Raw genomic sequence first — 17623 nt, forward strand, 5'->3', positions numbered from 1 at the left:
CTACTGGAACAGTTCGTTAATATAAGTTCTGACTTTCAAGTCTTAAAAAATGCAGCCAGAATTTAAACATAAATGTCTCTACACATCTGAACAATGCTCTTCAATTATAAAAACAAACGTGATTTGATATAATCCGATGATGTTCTTTCAAGACTGAAACATGTCATTCTTTATTTAACAGTTTGTTAAAATGTTATATTTAGTGTTCGAGAGCCTGGGCAGCTCTAACCTATTACCGGATGAACATCCCGGCTCTATTAATAACCTCAGAGCCCAGTTCATTGCACTTTCATATTATCTTGGCCTGTCAATACGCTCTGCTTGCAAAAAAATTAGGACCATCTGAACTTAATGAACGCCCTGTTTCCTTGTTAAATTTTATACTTCATTAGCATACAGAATATCTGAAGATACGCGCTCTCTGCGGTTGCTGGTGATATATTATCTTGCTGGTAGCCACCTTGATGAGCCTTCTGGGAATAATGTGCTGAATAATGATACTCCAGAGCTCGGGTTGATTATGGAGAGAGGCCGTGCAGGAACTACCTGTTGAGAGAATGGCCCTCCCAGAGGAGTATTTTATACTGACATGCTGATAAATAGACTACTTGATCATTTAGAGGAAAGTTCAGGTCACCACGAAACGTTCGGTTAATGTTAGATTCAAATCTCCATCTCTAATTACGCTTCAATTAAGATAATGTTGAAGGCGATGAATGGGACGTAACGAGTCATTAGACACGTGATAGAGTGCTTAGCGCATTTGTACTCTTAGTATGTAGGTTAGACTGTGACCGAAATATTTAGCTCTATTTTCAGTTGAACCGTGTTTTCTGCACATTATGAACAGTTTGCTGACGTTTCGAATACATTGCAGTATTTTTTGTCAAGGCGACTGAAATACCCCTACGCGATCCGAGGTAATCAGTGTCGCAGGTAGCAATCACACTACTAGAGCGGTTCCTGACCTAAGTTTTTGTATATCCTACCCTTTCTGGCTGTCTCGTGAGAATTCTGGAAAATATGTGTCACAGCCAGGTAGTGGAACTTGCCAGCGCTGTTATGTAATTAGCGGTTCGTCCTGCGTCTCTATGTTGTGGTCTGTATGCCTTAATCTATTTATGATAGGCATGCAAGAATTGTTGATTTTATATCCTTCTTCTAAATTCATATTGCTCGGGTGTTTCTTGATTTCGATAGCCTCACGGACTTTCCTTTCCAGTTTCCAAGGGACAGCTGCTCGAATATTGGTCTTGTCAAATGATACGAAGACAAAGGATATCAACATACAAGACCGAGATCCTAGCCAGTGTCCCTTGGAATCTGGAAACTAAAATCCGTGAGGCTATCGAAATCAAGAAACAACCGAGCAAAATGAATTTAGAAGAAGGATATAAAATCAGCAATTCTTGGATGCCTATCATACATAGATTAAGACATACAAACCCCAACATAAACACGCAGGACGAACCTCTAATTACATAACAGCGCGGGCAAGTCCCACTACCTGGCTGTGACACATACTCTCCAGAATTCTCACGAGACATCTAGATGGCTTACTTCAGCCAGAAAGCGTAGGGTATACATATTTGTGCTAGTGGCTTTACATCGCATCCACACATATAGCTCTTATGCCGACGATGGGATAGGAAAGGCCTAGGGGTGGGAAGGAAGCGGTCGTGGCCTTAATTAAGGTACAGCCCCAGCATTTGCCTGGTGTGAAAATGATAAACGATGGAAAACCATCTTCAGGGCTTTCGACAGTGGGAACCGAATCCACTGTCTCCCGGATGCAAGCTCACAGCCTCGCGGCCAACTCGCCCGGTAGGATATATAAGCCCAAGATCAAGAACCAGTCTCGTTGTGTGACTGCTGCTTGGAAGACCGATTACCTGGGATGGAGTAGGGGTATTTCAGTCGCCTTGACAAAGAATACTGCAATTTATTCGAAACGTCAGCAAACTGTACGGATGTACAGAAAACAACAACACAGTTCAACCCAGACACACCGTGGAAGCTCCACTTCTAAGATATATTTGCATTTTTTAAACTGTGAAAATATATTCTCACACGTTGTTATATTTTATTTGCCTAAAATTCGTAGCTCATATCGCTGGAATGTTTACAACATTGAGTTGATTGCCGTAAGGGCTAGAACTGTGCATTTTTCTTCTGTCTCTCTCATATACAAAACCGACATAACTGAAATTGTTGAACAAGTTTGAGTATTTGAGTGAATGATCAGAGTAGTAGCCTTCGGTTCAGAGAGCCACGGGTTCGATTCACGGCCGGGTCAGTATTTTAACTTCATCTGGTGAAATCCCTTAGCTCTGGGTCTAGGTATTTTTGCGAGTCTTAATACAAATCTTCATGTAGATACGAAGCATCATAGAAACAGCCAATAGTGAATATGTCTCCCCACGATGTGTTGGCAACAGGAAGGGCAATCTGCAATAAAACTGGCCTAAATCCCTGCAATGTGCCGCCTCCGATATGGTAACAAAAATAAAAATAAGGGAAGAAGAAAGGGCTCATCATACGAGGTGCATTCGAGACATAACACCTCCAACTTGTTTTAAATTTGCGGGCACACTTTGTGAATGCGTGGCAGAGATGACAGCACTGTATGGCACAAAGGACTCCACCGGTAGCGGCAAGTGCAAGGACTGTGTTTGATTCATTACAAGGCCAATTTCTAATCACTCGTTTCCTCCACTTGCGTGGTGTGGCACCGATTCAACTACATTGTCACTTGAGGGAGACATGTATCATGTGTGTGTCTAATGTTCATTCGTGGATGCGACGTTTCAAAGAAAGCAGAGCGTTGTGTGACAACAAACCAAGACAATCTCGTCGTCTGCCGACATGATCGAGCGGGTGGAAAAGTTGTTTTAGAGGATCACTGAATGACTGTCGAACAGATCGCTTCCAAAACTGGCATTTCCGTGTGATCAGCGCTCACAATCCTGCATGAGGACCTGACAAGTGTGCTCCAGGTGACTGAAAACAATTTCGGAGTGATTTCTTATCCTCCATACTCACCTGACCTAGCTTTTGGCTGTTTCCAACAAAGAAAGGCACTCTCGGTGCCTGTACATTCAATAGCCATGCCGCTATTTTCACTGATTCTCCAGCGGTCAACAAACACCCCTAAGGAATCGTTCGCAGCAGCCATGGAATCATGCCTTTGGCTAGTGATGAGATAATCGAACACGAAATAATCGCTTATTCGATTATTTACTTTTATTCGATTATATTTTCCATCTGATTATTTTTTCGATTACTCATTTTCCCATTCGATTATTTTTCGATTATTCATTCGAATGAATGGAGCAACCGAATAGTCGATATTTTTTCCATCCGATATTTTTCGATTATTCATTCGAATGACTGAGGAAATTGAATAGTCGATATTTTCCCATTCGATTATTTTATGATTATTCATTCGAATGATTGAGGGAATCGAATAGTGAATACTTTGTTTTCGATTATCCATTCGAATGAATGAGAAAATCGAATAGTCGATACTTTTACATCCAATTTTTCGATTATTCATGCAAATGAATGAGGAAATCGAATAGTCGATATTTTTTCGTCCGATTATTTATTCGAATGAATGAGGAAATAGAATAGTCGATAATTTTCCCATTCGATTATTTTTCTATTATTGTTTCGAATGAATGGGGCAATCGAATAGTGAATACTTTTCCATCCAATATATTTTCGATTATTCATTCGAATGAATGAGGAAATAGAATAGTCGATATTTTCCCATTCGATAATTTTTCGATTATTCATTCGAATGAATGGGGCAATCGAATAGTGAATACTTTTCCATCCGATATTTTTTCGATTATTCATTCGAATGAATGAGGAAATTGAATAGTCGATATTTTTCCATCCGATTGTTTTCGATTATTCATTCGATTATTTATTCGAATGAATGAGGAAATAGAATAGTCGATAATTTTCCCATTCGATTATTTTTCTATTATTGTTTCGAATGAATGGGGCAATCGAATAGTGAATACTTTTCCATCCAATATATTTTCGATTATTCATTCGAATGAATGAGGAAATAGAATAGTCGATATTTTCCCATTCGATAATTTTTCGATTATTCATTCGAATGAATGGGGCAATCGAATAGTGAATACTTTTCCATCCGATATTTTTTCGATTATTCATTCGAATGAATGAGGAAATTGAATAGTCGATATTTTTCCATCCGATTGTTTTCGATTATTCATTCGATTATTCATTCGAAGGAATGAGGAAATAGAATAGTCGATATTTTCCCATTCGATAATTTTTCGATTATTCATTCGAATGAATGTGGCAATCGAATAGTGAATACTATTTCCATCTGATTTTTTCGATTATTCATTCGAAGGAATGAGGAAATCGAATAGTCGATATTTTCCCATTCGGTTAATTTTCGATTATGCATTCAAATTAATGAGGCAATCCAGTAGCGAATTTTTCCATTCGATTATTTTTTCTATTATTCCTTGGGAACTCCACCCGAATGAATCAGACAATTCAATAGTGAATGCCTTCGAAATATGGAATGGAAAGTGATGTTATGAAGAAAGTTAGTTCATTCATTTATTTTCAAAATTTTAGAAAAGAATTTCTGTTTTGCATAAGAGTTCATATATTTGCCTATTCTAATCGATTATCCATCCGAAACACGTAAACCGCAAAATTGATTCTGTGCGATACAACTGAATGTTATTTGAAACTTGCTCGAATACTTAATAGATTATTTATTCGATTATGTAAATAATCGGATGGAGGTTATTCGAATATTAAAGTATTCGGTTAACCTATCACTAGCTTCGACGTTGTTTTTTTTTTTTTTTTTTTGCTAGTTGCTTTACGTCGCACCGACACAGATAGGTCTTATGGCGACGATGGGACAGGAAAGGGCTAGGAATGGGAAGGAAGCGGCCGTGGCCTTAATTAAGGTACAGCCCCAGCATTTGCCTGGTGTGAAAATGGGAAACCACGGAAAACCATTTTCAGGGCTGCCGACAGTGGGGTTCGAACCTATCTCCCTAATACTGGATACTGGCTGCACTTAAGCGACTACAGCTATCGAGCTCGGTCTTCGACGTTGTAAAAAAATGTGTACCGCTGCAGGGAGATTACATCAAGAAGTGACAGAAGTTTCTTAGTTTTCGTGTGATTAGTTAATGAGAAAAAAAATAAGAGGTGTTATTATAACTCGAATGCACCTCGTAGTCTGACTAAATGAGGAGCTCTCCACACAGCTACAATAAAAGTAAGTACGTACTAATTATCCTGGATGTATAATGGTGCAGTCTGCAGCGAAATTCAATACTGGGGCAAGCTATCAGCAATCATTTAAACTTGTAACTACTTCCATCTTAATTACACCTCACTCGATACTCACCCTATCGCTGTATTTATCATCCTTTCAGAACAAGTTGTCTGACTTTAGCTCCAACGGTCTACCATAATAACGTAGCGTGTATTTGCAGGGCATGGTGAAAGATTTCTCCTAGGAAATTCAACATAAGTGGATCAGTATGCGTGAAGTAAATTTTCTCACATCGAGGCGATTTTCTGACAGTGATAATGAGTAATGCGGCATTATTTACAGAGATTAGATCCCGGTTTCTGATGCATTAACAGGATATAATGAAACGTATGCAAATTATAGACTAGCCCGTTCCTCTGTCGTGTAGCGAGAGTAACATAAATTCTAGGAGTTCTGACAGACCGTATGCCAAATGTTTATGCAAAACTCATACCATAACGGTAGTGCATAATGGACTACACTTGTTACGTTTGCATTCTAACCTACTAATGCATAAAATTCCGGGCTCTAAACATTACAGACTACAAGGTTCAGTGCGAAATTAAGCTTTCTCTATTCTGAGGAAAATATTTAGTAAACATAACTACAAAAGGGATTTTTTCACGGAATTACGCGCACATATAAAGAAGGACTTTCCTTATCAGATAAGCCACGATATAAAGTTATTTCTGACCATTTCTCAGTGTATAAAACCTACTTACAGTATTGTGAGATATGTGCTTGCAAAAGAACGCTTTTCATAGAAGATTCAAGGTACATCCTACAGCTGGCATCTTCACCACAAGCAAAATAAGTCCTTAGGAAAAGAGAACACAAACAAGAAGAAATATTTCCGGAATTTTTCACAACAGAGGCCATGCTAGACCGAAGATGGAATGGACCAAACCAGGTTTTGCGTAGTGCCATCACAAGGCACATACTTCCATGGCCCAAGTGAAGACTGCTTATAAAATAAAGTGTGTGAGCGATATCACTTTACAAGACTCTAAATGAATATAGTAAATAATAATGTATTTTGTATCTGTTTGGTTAGTGTACATTAATTTTATGCACGTTTGTCCGCTCTTTCCTTAATAATTATTGTTGTGAGATATTGCTAAACTAATAAGTTACACAGAGGTTCACCACTATTTCCCTGCTCATATATTTTTTCTCTCATCGCTACGTTAAATTTCTAGAAACGATTTTTTAGCAACATTGTGGGGAAACCTGGCTAATGACAATTACATTTTCCTTCAGGCTATCTCAGTTATAATGACACAGTCTAACAACGAGCGATGTTCTCCTGGCAGAGCGTCAGGGATGACAAACAAGTTACACAGAGGAGGAAACATGTCAGAATCATCTCTAGCAGTATCCTGTTAGCTGTCCGAGCCTATTTAAACGACTTAGCACAATAACGAGCTGGAGAAGAAGCTAAAATAGAACCAGTTCCTTATATATTCTACAAGATATAGTGCCCTCTTGTCCTGGCTGGAATAAATTCGCTACCTAGAGCTATGCAAAATGAAACCAGGATGATTACTCTTTGAATCCTAAAAATAATTACGCGTGGATATTACAGTACGGTGCAGTTTCTGACGTGTCGTGTAAGACGGGATGATGCATGAGTTTGCAGAAATGTTGGGGAATTGCACAAACCCCTACCAACCGGACCAAAGGAATAAAGCATTGCAGATGAAAAATAACACGATCTGGCCTATAATCAAACTCAAATCGTTCTGGCACCCAGACCTAGACGCTGAGCATTCTGCCATGAAGCCAGCCACTCTAAATCCTTATCAATGAAAATTATAAATTACGAAATGAAAACATCAAGCGAACGACAATAATTCATGATAACATCCTTATAGGGAAACCCCATCATTCCGAAACGAACACAACATTGTAAGAGTGTAGGATATCGTACAAGCTTGGAAGACGACTAATTATTCATATCATAACTTCAAGTTCTCGGAAAATTTAAATTATTCACTCAACTATCATCTTCCATTAAATTAATTAAATATAAATTGTGCGATAATCAATAATAGATTCAATGGTTAATATTTAAAATGAAAACCTTTGATTTAAGAAAGAGGTTCGTGGTGTCATATGGAGCTGAAAGGTATACATTAAGAAACAAAGTATTTGGAAAATGTTGAAATATGGTTGTGGAGAATGGAAAAGTGAAGTGGACAGTTAGAGTGAGAAACTATGAAGTGATACGAAAGGTAGGAGAGAAGAGACTCCTGATGAAAACGATAAGGAAGAGGAAGAAGACGGTTTACAATATAAACAGATGTCAAACAAGGAAAAAAGCTATGAATAACTGAGACAAGATGCTGAGGACAGAGAATCATGGAGGATGTCCAGCTGATACCTTTCCAAGACAGATTCACAGAAGAAGAAGTTATCATATAAGTTCAAAATACTGTCAGAAAAACTAAAGTAATATGTTGTTGTTGTTGTTCTTGCTGCATTTTGGGAATTCATCTCGAAGGCTGATGTGATCCTCCACTGTTTCTAAAAAAGCCGTAATACATAGTCTAGGCATCACTGAAGAGGCGTACTAGGGAAATGAGGAGTGAGATGGTTTCCCGGTGCTTTCCTCACTGAGCCAGAAGTTGCTATTACATATCAGTCGGACAAGGACACTGAAGTGAATGCACCATCCGACCCTATGAGCGACATTTTCACACCGTTCATAACAGGGACTGGCTGCATAAGCAGCATCACTCATACCTCAGTCACTTTCATATTGTCAAAACCAAGGATAAGACTGAGACAAATCAATGAATGTAACAAAATTGCTCTAGCCCATACCAAAAGACATAGTGCACTGTAAACACTAGGTCTCGCCAGTAAAGGCGAGGCAAAGATGGGTGTAAACTTCACTTCACTTCACTTAAAACGTAAACTTAACTCATCTTATCTCGTATTATCTCATTTTACCTTGTCTTGTCTGTTGTTTATATTGAAGTAAATTTCCTAATTTTCTAATTTTCAGTTCGACGGCTGGGTGCACATCTTGACGTAGAAGAGAATCACGCAATCATTTCATGGCTGGAGGCTCACCCTCAAAGTTAGCGTAGTTGTAATGTTCATCAGTAGGTCCAGGATTTTAGCCAGCGACTAACAAATATACACAACCTGCACAACGGTTATGCTATGAGTGTTGCATGACCATTTGGGGCGCGGCCCATGAGAGCCCCTAGAATTTATGGCACTGTCGCTACATAACAGAAGAACGGAATAGTGGACACTTCATAATAAACAAATTAGTTTGCATTCTAACTTATTCCTGCGTAAAACCCCAAGTGTATACATCAGAAATATAAACTTGGGCTCAGCTTTAGTTAATGTTACCAGCATTATTGTACGTGGTTTAATGTAAAACAAAGGTAAACTAGACGTTTTTAACGCTAGAACGGGTAACTGTCCAATATTCGACACTTTGGTCCCTGCTGCAGTGGCACTGTCCAATACTCGACATGTTCGTATTTCTTCTTGTCATTTCCTCATTTCTTCAACAGATGTCATGACACTCTACTTATTGCTGTTCTCGATGTCCACAGCAGCCATGAGTTTAGTTGTATTCATATTTACAACCTCTTTGGGCGCAACTTCACCGAAACAAATGAGTGCAGTATTCCGGTGATCTATTTGAGCTCCATTTCTGTAGTGTTTGTAAACACACCTTAACTGTCTCCGCTTTGCTAGTCTATTTCGATTTATTTCGTAGTTTTCCGTTTGGTGCAAATTATTTACTTCTGTATATATATATATATATATATATATATTGATATTTGATTGATTATATGCATTTTTAGTAGAGTGCGTGTCTAAATATAGCAATTTCACTTCATTACAGCAAATTAGTAATGAAGTAGTGTGAAATTTGTTGGAAGATGACAGTGGCGCATCTGAATTTGAAGTTATTGGGAGTGAACTGACAGATCCAGAGTCAAATTTGGATTGTTTATGAGCTATTTATTCGCATCAAATATTGCAACGTGAAAGTGACCACGAATCTCACATAACGCAACCTATGGTCTTCGGACACGCCTCCAAATGATTACATGCGAATACAATTCCCTTATATTTTCAAGATAATACCTCTCAGAGTGATGAAACCTTTGCTAGTGCATTAAAGATGCATTGCTACCGAGCTCGATAGCTGCAGTCGCTTAAGTGCGGCCAGTGTCCAGTAATCGGGAGATAGTGGGTTCGAGCCCCACTGTCGGCAGCCCTGAAGATGGTTTTCCGTGGTTTCCCATTTTCACACCAGGCAAATGCCGGGGCTGTACCTTATTTAAGGCCACGGCCGCTTCCTTCCAATTCCTAGGCCTTTCCTATCCCACCGTCGCCGTAAGACATATCTGTGTCGGTGCGACGTAAAGCAAATAGCAAAAGAAAAGGATGCATTGTTGGTATACCTGAGTTTGTTTGTAACATGTTACAGATTTGTGTACATATGGTTGAAAATTGTATTCTTATTATTTTGAATTGAAGAATTACCCATTTTAACACACTGTACATTTTTTAGTCAAAACATTTATGCGATTTTGTGTCACCACGACAATCTTCGGTGTATTAGCTTCACGTAGATATATATAAAACTAAGTAGATTTATTTCATACCTTGCGAATAGACGAGTAAAAGCTGCCAAATATGGCTGCCACCATAAGATTTAACAATGCCGGTTCTAGGGTTGAAAGATTTTGTAAAGGCAACACCGTTTTCATGTCAAGAATAAAGTTGATACAATCCGATCCAAATGAGCCGTCCTCAACAATATACTATTGAACGAGTAACAGTCATGACTAGACCCCACAGGTTAGAATGCACAGTAGTTTCAATATTAGGAAGTGTCATCCAGGCCTCTATTCAGTAATGTACTGAGAGTAACACATTATAGGGGATCTGATGGGCTGAACCCCTGTTGTTTATGCAAAACACATACCATAACCAATGTGCAGGATAGACTATACTTGTTTCTCGCTTCAGTATATTTTAATTCTAAACTATTACAGCATAAAAATCAGAGCTCTAGTTACCACTATAAATAAGATTAAACAACTGGAAAGTTTTGAAATATGGTTGTGCAGAATATAGAAAAGTGAAGTGGACAGGAAAAGTGAAAAACGATGAAATGCTAAGAAAAGTAGGAGAGATGAGACACCTGATGAAAACAATAGAGAAGAGGAAATTAATATTACTCTACTAACGCAATGATAAACCTAAACTGGGCCGAATTGAACAACAACATACCTTATGCCCAAGCTCGACGAGCAATTCATGGATTTCAGAATATGATTATAAAGTTCGGGGTTTTTCAGGAAAAGACAGGAAGCGTGACACTTTGGTCAGATGGAACAAGGAAAGGAGACATAAAAATTATTGTAGAACCCGAGAATCAAGAAAGGAGATTAGAACATGAGGAATTTATTTTACGTGTTCCATTGAAAAAAGAAAGAAAGAAAGAAAGAAAGGTCACATTATGAAGCTGTAGAGAACTATGCTTTGCCAGTTCCAAATGCTCAACGAAACTCGTGGACTTGGATGAGCAGATGCGTCATAAAATTACGTCCTATATAATGAGGATCTGAATAACTGCACGATGAATATAAAAGCAGATCGCTCCTCTAACGAGGCTTTAGAGGCTATTGATTGAATGCAAATGAACTAGGTTGATAGTCCCTATTGAAATGATTCATTGCTCTGATCTGAATCTCAATGTGAGACGTTTCACGGAATAAATGGCCTGTGAACATTGGTACTAATGAATTAGGATTTCATCCTTTCCAACAACTTTTTGAGGACACAATAATAAGCTTTTATCTAATGGCAATAAAGTGAAAGGATTGTCTATCATGTAACAGGAAAAATGAATAGTATGGAAATTCGACATTGTTTGTCCTTTACAAATGAAAGAGTGAATTAAATTAGACGCCAAAGCAGAGTACCTCCTACCGAAAGAGTTGTTTCCGTCGTGTTGTTGGCTGCGTGTGGCCAGGCTCTGTCGTGCAGCAACACGACACCTGTTGCGAAAAATCCTGGTCTTTTCCTGCAAACTGCTACCCGCAATGCTCCAGTGTGACAGCATTCACTGTCGTTCCCCCGGTGAGGGCCGTAAAAATCTGGACCATCCTCCATACAGTCCTGACATGGCACCAAGTGATTTTCATCTCTACGGACATTTGGAGATGCACCTGTGTGGTAGGGAACTCAGCGAAGATACATCCATTCAAAATGACTTCAGTGACTGCACACAGATGCATCAATGCATCGGTGTACCGTGGGAACAAGTACTTGGATTAAAGTGTTGATCATATAGCATAGTATTGACTATAAGTCGCCTACTACTGCGTATTCTTATATCTCCTTGTAAAATAAAGTTACTCCACTCGACTTCTTGTTATATTTCAGTATTTTCTGAAGCGCCTTTGTAATAAAGTCCAAACACTGAAGTGTTTTTCATCAGAAAATGCAACTTCCTTACAAATTCTACAGTGAATTCTTTGCGGAGTTCAGCCCATACGAATCACTCACAGCGCATTACGTCCACTCATATGTAGTTACATGCTGGTCTGCACGCTCCCATGCCTCCAACTGTTTGAAGCGGACAATTCTAACGTAAACATTTCGCCCACTCAGATTTAAATATAGGTCTATTTCAACAACAAGTAGCTTTCGATTTATTTTACTCTCCTAATGAATATTAGTTACCATATTAAATTTCCGAGAGACTCCTTTGCTTGGATTAATTTGCATACTGCTGAACTAGAAGCTCATAAACACCCTCTCTTATCCACCCACATCAGCTACTCCCACTGTATTAGATATATACAAGAATACATCTCTGGTACTGGCTGAATGAAATTAATATAAAAGCCTTGTCTCACAAATTTAGTGTAGGCAGGATAACAAACAAACTATTAATTCACTTAATAATGGTCGTTTTTCCCTTCCACTGCCGTAAAATTTTGGAACGTTTTTGAATAAGTTTATTCTGCTAGTATTCAAACTCAACAACCGTAGTTTTCTTGTATCGGTTTCCTTACAGAGCTCCTTCCATACCGATAAATATAACAAATTACATAGTGACGTGTCAGAAGGATATCAAATTATTATTCTTTATTTAGGGAGTAATTTCAAGACCGCCAGAACTGTGCATGAACATGCGAGTTTATGCACTGTTGTCCATGAAAAATTGACAGCAGTGTCAGACGAGCAGCGGTTGTTACATATAAATTCCTCGTCGCATTCGGTGTTCCCCAGGGATCATTATTATCACCATTGATTTTCTTACTTCTTATTGTCTGTACCTAGATGACTCTTAATGGCAGGATAAACCACAGAGGGTCCTGAAGAGCAAGGAGAGAATTGGAAAGAGAAGATATGGGCTAGATGTATATATAAAAGGACACAGTACTACCTTGGACCCCCTAATGAGAGAGTTACCATCCAAATTGATGGTGAAGTCCATGCGGAAATACATTCAAGCCTAAACTTAAAAACTCCTCAAAATCCAGACTTTCCTAATAAACCCAAATATCAACCACTGGAATTAAATGAAATGTCTAGGCTTCATATTTTCGTGAACCCGAGACACACCACTGTTAATATTTTCCAAATTCATCACTTCCAGTACTAACTTCTTAGAACAACAGTATTTGAAAGTTCAACCGACTACATTGAAAATCACCCGATATTGCTTGAATGTGCAATATTTATGAAATGCAAATCATTTTTCAAGAGACTTTACGTATTGTTCTTCCTTCCCATTTCAAATAATAATTTAAAATCTCGAAAATATAATTGACCAGAAATTCATCTATGAATCTCCTAATAAATTAAGAACCATTCACCACTATACAATATACAATATTAATCTGAATTCTATAATATTACTTAAATTTTTTATCCCTTCCACTCATAATTAACTCTATTATAATTACTTAAAGTCTGGCTGAAGGGTGTAGAAAGCACGCTGGGACCAAAACGAACCTCAAATTTCCCTTTCTCCCCTGGAAGAGTGTCTCTGAAATTCGATTGTAGCCCCTTCATTATGGGGAGCAGGGTATCTGGTGAACCAGTGAGACCTAGAAATGTATCACATAAGTTTGAGAGTATTTCGTAATTATCAAAATACACATTAATATACTGTAAATATATACGAAAGACTATGCCTCAACAACTTTACACTTATTTCTAGAATTATATCGGAGTAATTAAAACAACTGTGTCATTAAAAGGGTATGGATGAGTGGATTGCAAGAGAAGGTCCTCAAGTAGTGGTATCTTGGAGAAACTGACCGAAAAATGGACAAAATATATTGACTTCTTTACCTCATATGGAATCACTATCTTGTAGTACACATTAAAAGTACAGTTGTTATTCCAACTAGCGATTTACAAATAACCTTATCCGATGTCGATTTATATCGTACGTGGAACAATCTTCAAGTCCTGAATGCAGCATCGCAACAATCCAAAATATCAAACGTGAGGTTTGAAAATTGCATTGATATAGAATCACTAATATCGCCGGAAATTGCAGCAGATACGTTGAATGATACAATTTATTGCGGCATAAATCAAGGAAGATGCATGAATAATTCTATGCCCAGTTCATTGAATCGCGAATAATTTAGTACATTTCCTCTGTTTCAATGTGTTTAGTGTCTTGCATCGATGTTAACGTCGACAAACAAGATTCCTACTCCAAGCATGCCATCCGTTTAACTAGTCTCGAATACGAAAATCTTAGGAACTGAATTATGGTCGAACAGAAATAGTCGTATACATCTTGTCCATATTGTTAATTACGACGCTCGTCTTAATAAGTTCCATTAGAGATTCGTCGCATAAAATACCTACTGATTTTTTTTAGAAATATTTAAAAATATATCTTGAGTCGAATGGAAGATTTGAAAATGTTGCCATTTGGCATCAGAACCAAGCATCGGGCCGATGACCTTAGTTGTAAGGCCACTTTAAACAACAAGCAAGAAGCAAGCTTCGCGAAGGTTGTGACGTAAGAAAAGGTATTTTAATATCATATCACGTGATTGAGGCACAACGTGGAACATTCTTGATCATTATTCAGTTAGCTGTTTGAGTTGTGCTGAGAGGTGGTTGTGATTTACAGGCGTATCTATTTTAAAACTACGGAAAAACAGAACTCAGGATTAACATAAAAAATCTCGTAAATTAATTTTAATTTGGAAAAATGTTACGGTAGAAAACTTTAACGAGGATCAACGCCTTTTTTCGTATTGGAAATACCTGCAGTTATTCACACATTTTTGATTTCAGGCTGAACAAACTGTCAAAAAATATTTTCCCTAGAGCGAGTTATATTTTTCCATGGAACGGGTTCATTGCTTGTGTTATTACTTTATCAAATTCACAGAAGTAAGAAAGAAGTAAAGCATACTACATTTCAAGGAAACTGAAGAAGAACGAATGGACATCCAAAGTGGAAATACAACATGACTTTATCATTTGCTGTTCAAAACTTTGTTCTGAACTTCAATCGAGACCTAGGGAGCGTGAATGATGTAACTCGTAGTCCAGAGAGGATCGTTACTCATAACTTGAAGGGAAAAGAAGAACACAGATAGAACTTCCCTCTTCCCATTTCAGCAGCTCGTAAAGGACGAAACTTGTTGAGACTCAGAAACTTTTCAGTGACATATGAGAGACTTGGATTGAAATATCTTGATATAATATGCTACAAGTTTCCGACTCTAAACTAGAGCATGAGAACCGCAGAGAGTAAGAGTTTAACTGGTGCATTATGAATGTAACTTTCATTCATCAACAACAGTAATATAAATCATTTTACACTTGGGAGTGTAATTTACGTATTTTAAGATAAAGTTATTCTCTTCGATACAGTGTTTGATCGGAGTTACCAGAGCAGCCAATTCAATTTACCATTTGGCCAGGATTTTAAAACAGGACAACGTTCCTGGCACCACGTGTTCATGCTAGTGAATCACATCACTGGTGTTTGAACCCATGACTCTCGTGTCGGGAGTTGAGAAGATAGGGTATTGCTCCAGCATGTATTTCTGGTTTTAAATTACGTTAAAATCATACTCAACAACTTGTTTTAATGCTTTAATATACAACAGACTACTGTAAGGAGATTTTCATAAGACGTGTCGTAACCTCAAAGACGCACACACGAAATGCAGTCAATTGTGTAAACTGTGTTTATTTACAAATTATTACACATAATACACACACATTAATGAACCGCCATTTCGAACAAAACACCGCTTCGAAGAAGCAGAAGGATAAGAAGACTGCAACACTTGCATGTCAACCAACTACCAACCCAACAAAATCACATCATGAATTCACATACTTGACTAACGACTATCACTACAAGTCTCGCTAAAACAACTCTAATCCAACTCCCAAGACTGCCTCTTTATATACATTGCTTGGCCAGGCTTCTAGAAGAATATGACACAACATATTTTCTCGTAATTTCGAGAGTCCCCAATAAATGTTTTATTGGAATTTTCTGTAACTCCCTACTACCAAAGTTACGTTGCTCTGGACTATTACATGTGTTGCACAATAATGCATCGATTTATACATCTTATATACAGATAAATAAATTATATAATATTAATTACGTGTTCTTCAATTAAATAAACACTTATCAATATACATCCAGCAGACGTGTCGTAATATAACCTCACTTATAACACAAATAATAAGACCACGATTTATACCAAATAAAGTTCGTACATAACTACGTAAATAATAATAATAATAATAATAATAATAATAATAATAATAATAATAATAATAATAATAATAATAATAATAATCGAGATCGATATTTTCACTGTTTACTCATGGGTTTAGAGAACTGTTTCCAAGTTATTCTAGTCCATTACACTTGCATCATTTGCCATCTGAAATTAGCACACGTTTATGGATGGCCGTAACTGGGAGACATATTTATGAATACTTGACTTTTGTGAGGGGAAATGTGGTTTCTCTGTGATTAAGCATGGGCGCATCACCACTCTCTTGTGCTATAAAACAATGAAATAATTTATTTCAGACTGTCCGTTATTAAAAAGTTCTCGACGGAGGTAGAGGTGAAAAAATCGGCAGGGGTAGACCACGGTATGAATATGACCAACAGATTAGAGCAGATGTAAGATGCACTAGTAACGTAGAAATGAAAATATCAGCACAGGATTGTGTAGCATGCAGAGCTGCATCAAACCAGTTTGAGGACCAAACAAAAAACCCTAAACCAACATTTATACTTTCGCCGTAACATCAAGTTATATTAGGGAATATTCAATTTTTAAAATGTAGAATCCAATTTATTTATAACCTAATGTAATTAACTAGTGAAATCTACAACTTGGTGTGAAAAATTATTTTTCGATGAGACCATCTCAGCATTTTGATCTATATGGTATGGAAAATATGGAAAGTCTGCTCGTGCTTCTCTGCCACTTGTCAACAACTCCGAGCCGTACAAAGCCACCAGTCGGAATAATTGTAGGTGAAATTAAGAACACGCAAGTTCTGTCACTTGTAGACTTTTTCCCTACAGCATATGCAATTCTTCTTTCAGTACTGTATTGTACATCAAGACGAACTTGCATCAGATGCCGGTCTTTGATAAATAATTGTTGATATTTTACGAAAACTTCCGAAAATCCTGTTGGACGAAGATGGTATACATTCTGTTTGCCATTTAATGGGAAGAAATGAGAAAGAGAAAGAGGGGGCCTTCCTTATGGTATTGCCACACCTAGACAAAGGTTTCATTCGATTTTACATGATTTCCTATCACTATCCTCAAGATTATACGACCTTCCTGAAGCCTGAAGTTTCCATATCATCAAAATCCAAGTTCTTAACGTTGTGCTGCAGGATGCTCAGAGCCTTTACCCGGTCATTCTGGTACTCACCAAGTTTAATAATGTTATTTGCTTTACGGCCGAATAACTACTCATTTTACGGTTTTCGGAGACACCGAGGTGCCGAAATTTAGTCCCGCAGGAGCGTTTTTACGTACCAATAAATCAACTGACAAGAGGCTGACGTGTATGAGTACCTTCAAATACGACAGTATTGAGATAGGATCGAACCTGCCAAGTTGGAATTAGAGGGCCAGCGCCTCAACCGTCTGAGCCACTAATCCCGCACTCACCAAGTCTCTTAAATATCATTACTCCTTTTACTTCTATGTACGGCCAGTGTAACTAGACACCTTATTACCCAACCAACTCTAACAATATT

This window comes from Anabrus simplex, chromosome 13 (assembly GCF_040414725.1).
Source record: "Anabrus simplex isolate iqAnaSimp1 chromosome 13, ASM4041472v1, whole genome shotgun sequence".
NCBI classification, from domain to species: Eukaryota; Metazoa; Arthropoda; class Insecta; order Orthoptera; family Tettigoniidae; genus Anabrus; species Anabrus simplex.